Source organism: Protopterus annectens, chromosome 8.part0 (assembly GCF_019279795.1).
Source record: "Protopterus annectens isolate FY-2018-M chromosome 8.part0, PAN1.0, whole genome shotgun sequence".
NCBI lineage: Eukaryota > Metazoa > Chordata > Ceratodontiformes > Protopteridae > Protopterus > Protopterus annectens.
The window spans coordinates 1981516331-1981532353 of NC_056741.1; the positions used below are offsets into that span (position 1 = coordinate 1981516331).

General features: G+C 39.6%; 1 protein-coding gene across 2 annotated transcripts in view; it reads right to left on the reverse strand.

Annotated features, from left to right (window-relative positions):
• Positions 1–16023, reverse strand: part of CNGB1 (cyclic nucleotide gated channel subunit beta 1) — a 734247-nt gene that overhangs the window by 584226 nt on the left and 133998 nt on the right. The window lies entirely within an intron of this gene.

Below are 16023 nucleotides of genomic sequence, written 5' to 3' on the forward strand. Positions count from 1 at the left end.
CTGGGGAGAAGTGATCCACCAAGCAAGATGATTTTTGCAAATCTGTGTCACCAGAATTTGGTGACGCATTGGAAGTTGTTGGTAAGACCACTGAGTGAACAACATCCACTGAAGAAGGCGCATGTAGAAGCGAGCCAGGGGAAGAAGAGTAATGGCCGCAGCCATGAGGCCTAATACCTTTAGAACCATTCTGGCCTGTACTTTCTTGTTGGCTAGAATGATCCTGACATGACTTTGAATGTCTGAAACTCTTTGACCTGTAAGGGTAGCTGACATCCGAACAGTGTTTAAGTTTGCGCCTATGAAAGTAATAGACTGGCAGGGCAATAAGGATGACTTTTCGAAGTTGATCGAGATGCCCAAATGAGAACAAAGATTTATTGTGTAATCCCTGGCTTGAACAAGCTGATGCCTGGTGGTGGCTGAAAGGAGCCAGTCATAGAGATACGGAAACACCTGGAATCCTTGACGTCTCAGGTGAGCCGTGACCACTGCCATGCATTTGGTGAACACTCTGGGGGCTGTAGTGAGACCAAAGGGCAGGGCTCTGAACTGGAAATGACTGGACCCCAGCCGAAAGCGGAGAAATCTCCTGGAGCGTCTGTGAATTTTTATGTGATAGTACGCATCCTGAAGATCTATTGAGCACATCCAGTTGTCCCTCTGTAAGAAGGGCAGAATTGACTGAAGAGTGACCATTCGGAATCTTGTCTTCCTCACAGACTTGTTGAGTCTGCTGAGATCCAATATTGGTCTCCAGTCTCCCGTCTTTTTGGGGACCAAAAGAACCTTGAGTAGATTCCGGGCTCTGAATGGTCTGTTGTAACTGGCTGAATGGCTCTTTTTTGCAGTAGTTTTAAGACTTCTAACTCTGCAATTTCCATTAGACCGGGTGGTACATCTGGAAGGGAATTTGAGGGATAGAAAGGACTTTCCTCGAAAGGAATTTTGTAACCCTCGGATATGATCGACTGTACCCATCTGTCTTGAGTGAGGGAACGCCAGGCTTCTGGGTACAGCGATAGTCTTCCCCCGACTGCCTCCAAGGAGGGACAGCCGGGCAGCATCTCAGGGATGCTGAAAGGGCTTATCAGAGAGAGACTCTCTGTTGCCCTGGTTTTGTGGACCCCCTCTGCCTCTAGAGCGGCGTCTGTTGTTGTTACCCCCTCTGCCTCTAGGGGTAAACTGACCACGTGAATCCAGCGTGACTCCTTGGGATTTGCGGAACCACATTTTGCCACCCTTCTGTCCTTTGGGGTAAGGTCTAGAAGGGGTGGAAAAACGGACTCCTACGGCAGAAAGAGTTTTGCCGTCCTGCTCACACCTGGTCAACGTTTCCTTCACTTGAGGGCCAAACAAAGCTGACCCATCAAAGGGAGAGTTTGTGAAGGACGCCTTAAAGGGATCTGCAAAATTACATAGCCGCATCCAGGCTTGGCGTCTAAGAGCCACACCTGTACCTGCGGCCCTACTCGCTCCATCAGCAGCATATGATATCAGCCGCATGGAGGAGTTTGCAATGGAGTTAAGGGTTCCTAGCTGCGAAGCAATTTTTTTCCTGAGCCCCTGCAGCTGTAGGATCCTGCACAACTTCACCTAGCTCCTTAAGGATATCCCTTTGGAGTCTGGTGAAGTGACATAGGTAGTTCAGCGAACGCATAGCAAAGGTCGCTGAAGAAAACTTCCGCTTACCATATCTATCCATGGTCCTAGAGTCCTTATTAGGAGGATGGACAGGTACGGAAGGATCTGCAAGTTCCTTCTTGGTGGCAGCCGCCACCACCATGGCATCAGCGGGGACACCTTTTGTGAGGAATAGCTTGTCCGACGGGGCAGTAATAAATTTAGAAGGCCTCCTAGGGACTGGCTCTACAGAGTCAGGAGCAGCCCACGCCTTTCGAGCAATAACCTGCATAAGGGGGTCGAAAGGCGGAGACACCCAGGAGGTGGAGGGCCGAGATCCAAACACCTCCAGGTATACTGACTCATCCTCAGAGGGATTATTGGTGGGCCAGTTTCCCATCTGTCTAAGGAGTTCTAGGATGTCTGAGAAGGAGACATCCTCAGAGGGGGATCTTGGGGATCCCTCTGACTCATCTATGTCAGTATCTGAAGTGATAGACTCGGGGGAGTCTACGTGTTTCCTCTTACAGGTCCTCTTCCGCGGAGGATCTCCCGACAAATCAGGAGAATCCTCGGAAGAGGGGGATATTCCCAGTGGGGAAACCTGAGGCGGAGGATCTCTGGGTCCTGGAGCAAGAGAAGTGGCAGAGATGTCAACAGGCACTATAGAGGGAGGAGCTAAGGGAACAGACTGCTGGCTGAGACCAGTGGCCAGCACACTCTTCATCACCTCGAAGGCTCCCCTCCCAGGGAGGTCTGAGAGAACCCGCTCCGAAGAACTAGGAACTCCAGGACCCACCGAAAAGGAAGGCTCAGAGGCAGATGTCGGAGCCGAGCTCACCAAGGCCGAGGCTCCAAGGGGAAGAGCGGGCTCGGACAAAGGTCCGATGCCACTCACCCCCTCGGAGGAGACCAGGGAAGCCCGGCCACCGAATCCCTCTAAGGAAGGTCTCGAAGAGGAGATAAGAGTAGAGGCTGAAGGAGCAGAAGGGGGTATCTGTCCCTCAGCCGTAGCAGAAACCATTCCCGAAGACTCCAACTCCAAACTCTGGGGTAGAGTCGAAGGAGGAACTACAATGGGGTGTGGGCTCATAGTCGTCTGCTGAGATGGACTATGTAGCATTTGGGCCAGTGCCTGTGACTTTAGTAATCTACTAACCACTCTCTCCAAATCATGGTCAGAAAGCCTGGATGACCTTGAAGATCGGCTCCGATGGCTCCGTTCCGAGAGGAGAGGCGAAGCCGGAGCCGAAAGTATCGGCTCCAAGGAAGGGGACCTAGACCTCTTCCTCGAAGGAACCATCGGAGCCGATGAAACCACAGAAACTGTCGGAGCCGACAACTTATCGGCACCGACAGGTAGCTTCGATGCATCGGCTCCAGCCAGAGCCAATACGGCCATAAAAGTAAGGGTGTCGGAGCCGATCGGAGCCGACACCGATGCCTGGGCCACATGGTGGTCGGAACCGATCGGAGCCGACACCAAAGTGGTCGAACCAGAATCGGCACCGATAGCCATCGGTGCCGAAGGTTTAGGTAACCCAGAATCAGCTCCAGCCGGAGCCGATCTCGACTCAGAATGAGTCGGAGCCGAGGCCACAGGCTTGGATACAGAAGCCTGGGCCTTGGAAGACTTAGAAGTCTTAGATAGGGCCGACTTAGCCGGAGAGCCCTCTGGCTTAAGAAGGCCCCTCAAAATCAATTTATTTCTTCTTTCCTGCAGGACTCTCTGGCTGAAAGAATGACATATAGCACAGGAGTCCTGCAGGTGAAGAGGCCCCAGGCAGTAAAGGCAAGAAGTGTGACCGTCTGTCAGAGACATCTTCTGACAGCACGAGTCACACTTCTTAAAGCCTGAGACCCTTTCCTTAGACATGGTGAATAAACACAAACACACAACACCAGTCCAAGAAATTAAATTAAATATATCCAAAGGTATCAATAACCAACACACACACACACCCTAACAAGGGGGGGGGGATGGGATGGGAGAAAGTCTGACTGAAAGTTATAAGGAGACAGGGAAATTTTTGTCAGAAAGGGACTAAAACTATGTAAAAACTAATAACTTTAAGGTTTTTTGAAGAAAGGGGCTAAAATAGTAATGTAAATATTCACTTACCAGGAGCTGGTAAAAGGAGGACCTCATCAGCGAAGCGGCAAACGAGATTTGGGTACTTACCGCCTTGCATCATGGGATATGGGGCTGCCTCGAGCTGGTAAAAGTGACTCTCGAGCTTAGCAAGTGCCGAGTCAGAACCGAACCCATCAAGCAAGAATGAAGGCGAGATTGACAACTTAACATTTATTTTTTGAGCTGTAATACAGGATCTGAATTGCCAAGATATAGTAAGGCCTTATTAAGTGTGCCCATTAGAGACCTAGGTGCCAAACCAAGGATGAATTTCCTGTTCTCTGAGCAATTGTCCAAGTTGCACTTGAATTGGTTTAGGGAGGATCTCTGCTTTTCATGGATGGGGACCTTGTTCCATAGATTGGGTAGTCTCTGGGATACATACCTGTCTGTCCAACAGGTCCTATTTACATCACAGGCAAGGTTTAAGTCTTTAGAATGGGTAATTCTGGTGCTATTTGTTTTGTGGATATGTAGGAGATCCATTAGAGTGGGATATGACAATGGCCTCTTTACCAGGCATAGATTTCCCTCAGGAGCCAGTAGGAGACAGAATACAGGGATAGGGCCTTGAGGCAGTCTGCACATGACATTTTACTTACGTCCTTTATTCTTTTAGTGAGGAACCTCTGTGGATGTTTCAATTGTTGGAACTCCCAATCTGCTAATGAAGTGTATTTGCAGGAGGACCTCTCTATTCTCCCATTCTGCTTATGGAGAGTCCACTCAAACAATCTACTGTATTTCTCCCTCTCTCTTTGTACATACTGTAATATTGTTTGCATGCTTATAGTATACTATAACGCTACTTGACTATAGAGTAGTACACTTATTCTTGTATACAATTCCTCTGTATTACTGTATTAACCTTTTACATTTGTAACCTGTGTTATTGCTATATATAAAAATACATATATGACTCCGCTGAAAACGGGCACTAGTTGTCCAGTTGGACCATCCTGGTAAACAAATGTTAAATAAATAAATAATAAATAAAATATGCCTGGTTAGATACATACCAAAGGGGACATTGTACTCAGTGACAGGTCTTATGAATGCCAAATACAGTAGAACAATGACTTCCTTGGACTTAGATGCCATACCTTTGTTTATAAGTTGTGCAACATGGAATGTGTAATGACACTGTTATACAAGTTTGAATATCAGAATGAAACCAGTTCACGCATAACATCAACTGTGTATAATTTGAATTTTCAAGGAACAAAGCAATGTACCCCTGAAACCTTTGAAATAAGTGAAATTCCTTATTAAGAACATAACTTCTAGCACTTGTTGCTGCTAGAATGTTCCACAGGGGAAATACTTTATGCCAACACTTAAGCTATGAGATCAAGATCTTAGAATGTCCTCTAGCAGTTCCCTGTTAGTTGAAAACTGTGTGTTGGATTCACCTTTCTCAAAGATGTCTCCATAGTGCAGTCAGTTGATACTCTCTACCTTTTGATAATTATCACCAGGTGTACTACCTGCACCTATATTTATAACATCTGTGTGTTTTATGTATTTCCTTAAAAAATATGCTACTGTTCTCTGGCCTGCTGCCTTGTTCTCATTTTCTTCTGAACACAGCAATTTTGACCACATTACTCATATAAAATAAGTTTGAATGGATTTCATCCAAAAGAGAAAAGATGGCACATCTTATTTTACCAGTCTTAGCAAGAGATCAGGACTTCCAGGAAGACAAAATAGAAAGAGTGTCTCAAATCTGCAATGCATTCTGCTCATGTTGATTATTACTGAGACTTTCACTTATAGAAAATTATGAAAATGGGCTTTTAATTATTTCCTCAGTTCACTTGGACTGGGAATTAGGGAGGGGTTGCTTAAAAAAGGAGAGCACACAGCGGTTTAAGATTGATTACTCTTAGTAAGTCATTACTCTCAGGCAATCTTGGCAGTTGATATTACCTTAAATGATAATTTATTGGTATTCCTTATGTTTAGCTTCATTATATGCAGACTGCTTTGCTTGAATGTTCAACATAATGACTTTCTTCTAGATTAATTTATACATTTATATCTTCTTCTTCTTCTTCTTCCTTTGGCTTTTCCCAGTTAGGAGTCACCACAGCGGATCATCTGTCTGCTCATGATTGGCAGTGGAGTTTTACAGTTTTGAGTTGCCAGCTGGGTGCCCAACCTTCCACAGAAGGCACATACATGCACACACTCACACCTAGGGCCAATTTAGAGTGTCCAATCCACCTCCTGCATGTCTTTGGGATGTGGGAGGAAACCGGAGCACCCGGAGGAAACAGACACAATCACAGGGAGGACATGCAGACTCCGCACAGAAGACACCCCAGCCGAGAATCGAACTGGAGAACCTCTTGCTGTGAGGCAGCAACGCTAACCGCTGCACCACCGTGGCCGCCCCATTTATACATTTATATATAGCTATAAAAATGACTTACATATATATATCTATATATATATATATATATATAGTTTTATATATATATATATATATATATATATATATATATATATATATATATATAAAATTTCAATAGTCCGAATCCACAATACCCAAATGCACTTTAATGAAAGCGCTTTCACGGATAAAGTGCTTTTATTAAAGTCCATTCAAAAAAAAAAAAAAACAATAAATTTTCTTTTATGCAGCGGGGCAAGCCCCCCTGCACCCCCCCCATGTGGGGGGCTGTACCCCCCACACCTTCCCTACTTTTATGGTCTCACTCCAAGGTCGCACTACAGTGAGGAAAAGGGAATTCTCCCTTAATTGCACCTTAGTGCGACCAGCACAACCAGCATACATAACCAAAAGTGCTGCTTCGGTAAACAGCACTTTTAGTTATGTATGTTCGGTGATTTCTGCTTTGGCAGAAAGTGCCGTCGGGGATCTGTATGGATCCCATAGATATATATATATATATATATATATATATATATATATATATATATATATATATATATATATATATATATATATATATATGGATCTAGGACTACTGAACAAAAGTTCAATAGTCCGAATTCACAATCACTGAACACACTTTAACGAAAGTGCTTTCACTGAAAAAGCACTTTCGTTAAAGTGTGTTTAAAAATAAAAGAATAAAACATTACTTTTACGTTTTTGCAGGGGGGCAAGCCCCCCTGTATCCCCCACACCCCCTCTACTTTAATATTCTCACTCCGAGGTCACACTACAGTGGGGAAAAGGGAATTTTCCCTTATCCATACTGTAGTGTGATCTCCACAACAGGCATACTTACGCGAAAGTGCCTTTGGGTGAAAAGCACTTTCATGCAAGTATGCCCGGCCGAATCTGTTTCGGTTATGTTGCCATTCGGTGATCCATACGGATCCCATATATATGTATATATATATATATATATATATATATGTATATGTGTGTGTGTGTGTGTGGGTGTGTACATATTTCAACAAATCATGTCCTCCCTATTTGTTAGAACTTGAGTCTCTTCTCTGTGTTTCAGCTATGTTTTACTCCCTTTCTCTTTCTGTACTGGTGGACTCATGAATAACCCTTACACATACACACACCCCATGGCATTTTCTATTGGCATTTTCCATTGAGATTTCATTGACTATATTATCTCCCACAGGTTTCTCAATTCATATCATTGCTAACAAATACTTTTATTAAAGAAAATAAAAATTATCAGAAAGGTAAGTGGTACTGGGAACAAATCTACAGCTATGTAACTTTAAAAGCAGTATTTCTACCAAGCTAACTAAAGCAATTAGCCGATGATATATAGTACATTGACAACTGCAGCTCTATTTTCTGTCAGCAACTACATACCAGTGTCTAACAATTTTCTCCTTTTTAAATATTAGCAAAGCTTAAAGAAATAACCTTGTACTAGACTTGCTTACGTTTTATCAGTGAATGAACTGTGCTCATTTCAGAAAGGGAGAGCAGGAAAAGAAAAGACACAAAAGAAGTAAAAACATGATTTACAAAATTGCTTAAATGTTAACAAAGGTTTACTTAACATACCTGTTAGGAAATATGTTTACATTGTTTTACGGTTTAGTTTAATTCTGCACACCTACTGCTTAAGTGATTTCATTTAAAGAAATTATACATCTCATCTATTTTAATAATAAATTGCTACAAGTCTATAAGAACAATGAATTGTCCTTTTCCATTGAAAACAAAACTTTTACAATTAAGGTAGATCAAATCAGAATACAGTAATACCAAAAGAAAATTCGACTGCATAACAATGTATCACTGAATCCTATAGATATCTTCTACTCATTGTATATTGTGAGTACAGTGCCAATTATGCAAGATTTTCTGTGGAGCACAGCCCTTTTGTTATATCAATCATTTATCATCAAGATGCTTGCATGTGGTTTTGTTATGGAGAACAAAAGGACAACCTCATTAATACTAACAAATAAAAACTAAAAACTGGAAAGCAATGTCCTGTCAAAAACATCATCATGTGAGCTGAAACTGATCACTTGATATATTTTCTGTACCCCATGCATGTTTTAAGGCCAAAACTTAAAATATTAAATTGATTACCATCTTAGTATTACAACCTGAAAAGGTTTTTCTGTGACTGTTGACATCATGCTTGTGCATCAAACCACAAAGGGTGCTATGAGGTACAAGGCCTTTGGATAGTTTCTATACAGCTGAAGTTATTTGTGATTTCTGGATTAGTATTATGCCTGTTCACTATATGTGATCACAGGCTACTTGGATGGATTCTAACTGCCCAAACACATATGTTTGAAAGTGAAGCCTTGATGCTTAGAGTGTGTGAGTTTACAGTTCATACAGAACTGTTGTATATGTTTTTGGTTTCACATTTCCATACTGTAGTATGACTTTCAAGTCACTATATGTAAGTTTAGGAGAGTTGTGGGCATCTTGCATCCCTCAAAAGAGGAGCAGGGTTTGTTGAGCTGCACAATTGCTTATTTAGTAAAATTTTAGTTAAGTAATTTCTCAGTTTGTTGAGACGCAGCAGTCTTTTCATTAATTGAATGTTAAGGAAGCATATCATGCTGCATTATTCATCTGATAGGGTGCCTGTTGAAAGTCTGAGGACAGTAATGGTGAACCTGTGTTGGTTAGAATACATGTAAGTGCTTTTAAACTGCAGAATCTAGGTGAATTCCCCATTGGCTGATGTACAAAAAATTCAGAGTAAGTGGCGAGAGTCAGGGAGATATAGTCTCACATTTGAGGTTGATAGGGGAAAGCTCCTCTACCAAAACACTTTTAAGGAGTAACACACATTTTGGAATTCAATATAATTTAGGAATTGCAGTTTAAATTTCAGTGTCATGACTCATACTATTAGGTTTTGAACTTTTTAGAAGGAACCAGAATGACACAATGTGATGAAGTACAAGTTGTGAAACAAGCACACACACACACACACACACACACACACACACACACACACACACACACACACACACACACACACACACACACACACACACACAAAATAGCTGTTTCTCAGATGAAGCAAGATCTGGTGTAACATTTTGTTTGTTTATGAGAACAGATTAGTAACAATTAAAAGTAAGTCTTGAGAGCTAGTCTGAAATGTGAAAGCATTAGTTAACGGCAAGTAGATGTAAATTATTGTATCTGGGAAACAAAAAAAATTAGATAAATTCATAAATAGACAAGCTGAGAAGCACCAATACAGGGAAGCTTATGTTGCATAGACAGATTTCCCAGTGATAACAAATGAGAAGTAGTCCACTGTACAGACATTTGCAAAGATTCATCATCACTACTGTGTGCATTTTACAGACCTTAACTTGGGAAGGATATATGCACGATGGAGTCAATTCAAGTAGAACAACAAAATGGTGCAGGGTTTATAGCAGAATACCTATGAAGGGAAATTAAAAACAACTTGGTGTGTGGGAGGTGTTGAAGGAAGGCTGTCAGTGGGACATGATACAAGTCTTCAAGTAAATAAATGGGAGTAACACAATTTGATATAGTGCCACACTAAAAAGCACATAGCAACAAGTCACACTTTGAAAACACAAAGTGTAACAACCTGAAGGTGAAATGTGAGGTCTTTTTTTGTGCATGTCCTGAATTTATATCTCCTAACCTCTTAGAGCAAGAAATTTGGACAAAGACCCAAAAATAGGGACAATTTTTAAGTATTGCTCTTACAAACTTAGAAAGTTGATAGAATGACAGGGTTTGCATTAGCATGATTTACTGAAGGATATAAAGTCTGAAACTCAAATGCCTGTCATTATTTTCGGACTTCAATTATAAATGATTTACCACTAATTTGCCAGAAAAACACAATTTTATGAAAAACGGACCAAAAATATGAGGCCAAAATCTGGACATTCTGCGGAAATCTGTACAGTTGAGAGGTATGGCCTGATCACTAATTATTTTTATCATTCTGAAGATTAAGAAATGTTTATGGCTTTAAAAGGTTCAAATTATTGGTAAGTTATGCTACTAGTGAGACTTTGGACTTAAAATCGGGTATTTGTGAAATAGAAACATTTATAGTATTTGCCAGCAGAATGTACTGGCAGAGTTGTATTTTCACACCTTACATTTATCAATGTATTGTACCTCGAGTGCTTAATGTGTATAAGAGCAACACCTGTGGGAGTGACCAATCAAAAATCCAGAAACAAGGGCGGGCAAAGTTGAATAAAATGGGTTTGGGCCTGAAGGAACTAATAACTAAAGATGTAGACGTGGGTGAGTATGAATGTGAAAGAGAACTTTAATATTTTTGAAGCAAGATTAAGTGTAGGAGAAACCAGTGAATATACTTTTTTAGTGACTAGATTTGATAATGAAATCATTTAGTATAATGAAAATAATGATGTTAAGAAAACTGAATAAATAATCATAGAGTCTGTAGACGGGTACAATAAGCTGTTTAGTTCAAAACAGACTAAATCTAATTCTGCATTTAACAAGAAAGAAAGTTCTAGCAGACGAGGTGTCATGAAGCAGGGTTACACAAGTGATTCAGATATTGCATAATGATGGGTCCTCTTTTCAGACCAGTTGTCCATCTTCTTGTAAAAGGGTGGAGTCAAGCAAGAAAAGACAGTGACTTTCATGCATTGACTATTAACAAAGAACTGAACCGATGACTGAAAATCCTAGACTGAGTGTAGATGATAGCCATTCCATTAGTAAGAGCAAACAGTGAGTTAACTCTCATTTTCGACCTTCATTTTCAAAATACAAGTGAATGAACGTGGGCTAAGGGAATGCCCTGGCTTTACCTATACTTGGAATGGCATTGTTATAAAAAGAGGAATTTAAGGAATTTAGTAATGAGAAGTCTGTTTTTAACAGTTTAGTTCACAATGCTACTACTGTGCAACTGGATTCTAATTACTTTAAATGTTAAATAAGGGGGTTGTTTTTTGTGTAGCAAAACATAAATATGTCTGATATCATTTTTCATTTGCATTTGTTTGGAAACTTTGTTTGAAATTGTTATTTAGTGATGAAAATGCTTATCTGTGTCAAAAAAAATCTTCATTTGTTGCTGTAGTCAAATGCTTTAAAATTATGTGAACAAGAGCTGACAAGTAGAGACTGAGAAAACCAGAGCATAGTAAGGCCAGGCTTGTGAAAATAAAGGAATAGAACATACCTTTATATCATTAAGGCTGACAAGGGAGAGGCTGTGGTGATTATGGATCAAATTTAGTATAAAAACAAAATGCAGGAGCTCTTTTAAGGCAAAATTAATTATACAAACAATGAAGAGTAACCCTATAGCCCAGATTTAAACATTTGATTGATAATTTGTTAAAAAGTATGTTGGCACAGGGCACCATTTCCTTGTAGGTATATGACATCTGTATGTTTTTTCCCTTTATGCTCCTCCCCTCTGTGGGATATAGTAATCTAACAGTATGTTTGTCTTTAATCTTAAATAAACTACTGAATCCACAGTTGCCATTTTTGGAGTGATGCCTTAGAGACACTAGTTATATTATTGAAGCTTTAAAGGGAGTTAATTTTTGCAAAGGTGATATTGTGGTACCGGCTGATTACTGATATTACTCTACATGAGTATTAACATGGAGAAAGATTTATAAGCAATTGCATTTTGAGTTACCATTTCTCTCCATTTCCTGAAGTTAGGAAGAGGGTAGTTTCATTAGAACTGCAGCTGGTTTTAGAATACAGCATATTTCTATTTAAAGTTATCAGGATTTCAGCAGATCAGGGGCACAGTGATGGCAAGAAGAGTAACTCTTACATATTCAAGTTTATTTGTAGCTTAATGGGAATCTAAAACATTATGTTTCTGAGTTGTTTAAATATATCTGCTAGGAGTTGGTAAAATGGTTAAGATGTTTACCAAATAGACACACGATACAGGGTTTGATTCTCACCTTTGTGGGAAATTGGTTAAGCTTAAAACGGCCCTCAAAGGCAGCTAGCTTAGTACTTGCCTATGAACTCTATACAGTAAGTTTTAAATGTTTTATTAATGATGTTTTCTTTATCCGAGGGGCTCTGTGTTAGTTTATTATTATTTCAAAATGTTTTCTCTCCCCTGACTCCCTCCTAACCCTATACAACCTCAAGCTGCTCCACCTGGCTTTCATATTTGCCTAAACTGGAATCTGCCATGACTCCAGTTGGAATACTTATGAATGTAACCCATAGACAGGTGGTTCTCAATGTTTAAACCCTGGGGACCAAGGGATTCAGTAACGTTCAATAATTGCAGAGCCCAGAAGCCATCATTCATGTGATGGCCAGTCACTGTCCCAGGTTGTGGAGACAGCGAGAGCATTGGCATCAGGACATCAATACCACTCCCCTTTGTAAGATGTTCTGCAAGGCTCTTGGTCTCCACTAGAGGTCACACAGACACCAGGTTCCCCCGTGCCATGCTCCTGTATAAAAGAACTGGTGTTTGACTGCTTCATCTTATCCCACCCCCACCCCCCCAAGCCAGACCTGCTGGTGGGTAAGAGCCCATTTCCAAACCTGACAAACAGATGCCTTGCATCTGTGTCATCAGGCTGGCTATTCCAAAAATATTGAAATGCCAGTGATAGAGGTCTGATACATATTTTTAAATTCTAGTAAACCTGGTATCATATATCTAGATGATACACTTTACAATAATTGTGAATACTTAAATGTGTATAGAAAAGCCTTAGAATTTCTTTTTGCTCCTTTTAGCTTACCATCAGCTGCCCCCATTGCCTCTCCTTATGCACTAGGTTTACAGAACCCTTCTAACTACTCCTGTACTGACCCTAACCCACACTGGGGGCCAATGAAGAGACCAAGGCTTCCAGGAGCAGATTTATACTTCTGCCATGGGAGGTTTTTCTTCTTTAGGAATATTCTTTTCCCCAATTCAAACTCCTTCTGTTCAAGGGAGTGGTGTACAATGAGTGTGTGGTGAACTGTCTACTGAAACTTGTGTGTCACCCTGCCTTATAGCCAGCACTTTCCACACACTCCCATTCTCCACTTGGATCATCCATGGAGATGTGCCTGAGTCCAGTCATTCCCTCCATCTCTCCCTCCTTCCCTCCATCCCAGGATGGGCTTGCCTATCCTCTCTGCTTACATTATCAAGAGCCATTAGTTGAAATCAGGTCACCTGGGCCATAGTCAGGGCTTTAACTCTCTATGTTATTAGTAACGCCTTAGGAAAAATGTATCATATCTTTAATGTATTAAAAACAGTATTCTTATGAGTCAGATGTTAAAGAGTCAGCCATAACACTTTAGAAGAAAGAAAATGATTAATTATGTAACTAATATGCTGCAGAGGTTTCAGAGATCAGGGATAAACTATGAATTTATTGACAGATGCCTTTAATGAGATGGATGCGTTAAGGACTCACATGTATACACAAGGTGGTGTAGTAAAAAGATTTAAAAAAAAAGAACAAGTTGCAACATGGCATTTACCAGTACATTTTACGTGGATGGCTATAAATTATTTAACATTCTGAAAAACACTAAGGAGTTCTAATGTACGATAAGAAGATTAAAAATACAGTAGGTGATAAAACAGAATATTTTGAAGAGGTAGTGCTTTTAAAACAAGATGAATAGGGAACCTCCATCTACTACTACTACTAATAATAATATTAATATAATAATAGGATTCATTGCATATTTAAGACTGGCAAATGCTCTAGTTGTTAATATATCATTAATAAAGGGAGATAACTTGTTTACCCAAAATAATGTTTTATATCCAGTGCTTTTGTACATATTACTTGCTAAATATGATGTAGCAAGCCCAGTGTGGGTGCAGCTCTTTTTATATGGGCAAAACAGGTAGATTTCTAAATGGATACATTTGGGAGTATTATAATGTTATCAGCGCAATTTGAAAAATGTTTTATATAAACATATTAAGGATAAAGATTCTCATAATTATTTCAAATTTATGGCAATCTTTGTGATAAAAGAAGGCAATAGAGGTGGTAACATGCAAAACAAACTGTTGTTTTTAAAAAGCAAGTCGCAAAATATCTTTGCTGTTCATGTCCCTTAGAGACTAAGTTAAGTACCTTCTATGGCGCCAGTACTCAAGTGAAAGCCTGAGCATTTAATTAAATGTTTTTGTTAAATTCTGAAATGTGACTTCTTTATTTGTATATTTTAAGATATGGTTTTGTCATGTGTTTTAAGAAGTAATATAGTTATGTGCATTGATAAAATGGACATGGGGATCTGGAATAGGTGTTTGTGGACTTTAGAGAAGTTATATTAATCTGTTTGGGACTTTATTTATAGATATTTTAATTTACTTTTTAGGCCAGGTCAGACATATTGGTTATTTTGCATGAAGATTGTAGTCTGTTGGTGTTTTATCTTAAAATACACAAGATGCATGTGCATGTATGTAGATGTGTGTGTGTGTGTGTGTGTGTGTGTGTGTGTGTGTGTGTGTGTGTGTGTGTGTGTGTGTGTGTGTGTGTGTGTGTGAATTGATAATAACACTATTTATTAGCACAGGATAGTTGTGCACCCTGCTGAGTACTTCTTTTAACTGCATAGTTAAGGTGAGTTATAATCATGCAAATTTTATTTTAATGTGACCCAATAAAATGCAGTTTATGTGTACTTACAAATCTCATTCAGTCAGAGGTGTGTAAATTACCCTATAAGTGAATGGAGAGTTGCGTTTCTGCAAACCATAATTAGGAATTGCAACCATTATCTGATCTGATACAATAGCAGAAGCAAAGTAATGTCCTTCTTTTTTTATTTTTCTTATTAACTAAATATACTCTCTTGGACATTCCAGGTGTTTTACAGAGAATGCAACTGGAAGATGAAGGGATTCATACCCTAGCAAAATTATTTAAAGCCCAGTGGCCTAATAATTTAACCTCTCTGTTCTCTATGTTTGTAATTTCCTTTGGGCAGTTTGTGATCTGTTTCTGAATCATCTTTTCTTCATACTACCTAACTATATAAAATGAAGTAAAGTGCATTGACACAGATGTAGTTAACAACCCCAGTTAATGGCTAAAACCCAACACAAAAGAATGCTTGTTATAAAAGGATTATCTGTCATTATAAAATGGTTGCAAGAATAGCCTGGTACCTGATTAGCTGTCATGTAGCCAGCCGCATGGCTTAGTCTAGGGTTACTGCAAGGACCAGGCTGACCTAGCTATACAATGTTAGTTGGAAAATACATATTTTTAGCTTATTCATAAGGTTTGTAACAATTTCTGCTAGATACAAGAAAAATTAAATACTAATGCCATATAAAATTAATGGTTATACTGTGTTATATTAACAATTTCAACATTATCATAATTCAACAGCAGATATTTTAAAATGTCAATACAACATGCCAGGATGTGTAGCAAACAAAGTCAATAACACTTCAGAGGTTTTAAAATTCTTTAGAAAAGATAAGACATAAAGCAAGTTCTTTTCAAGATGCTGTTTCTTGCGCAAACCACACAAACCATATAATGGATATAGAGATCATGTCACATTGAGGTATATGTTCTCCCTAGGACATTGAGATGTTTTGGGGTAATATTGCTTAATGAATACCTTGTGGAAGTCACCTGTATTTCTATGTGGTGTGCATCCCACTTTTATTTTCATATTTTATAATTAAATTTATAGTCTTGGCCTCTGTACCAATGTTCGTTTGCTCATCTCTCAACATCTAAGCACAATAATTCTGGACAAAGGCCAATAATTAGGGGACAGATTTTAAATAGTATTCTTATAAGCTTATAAAAGTGAT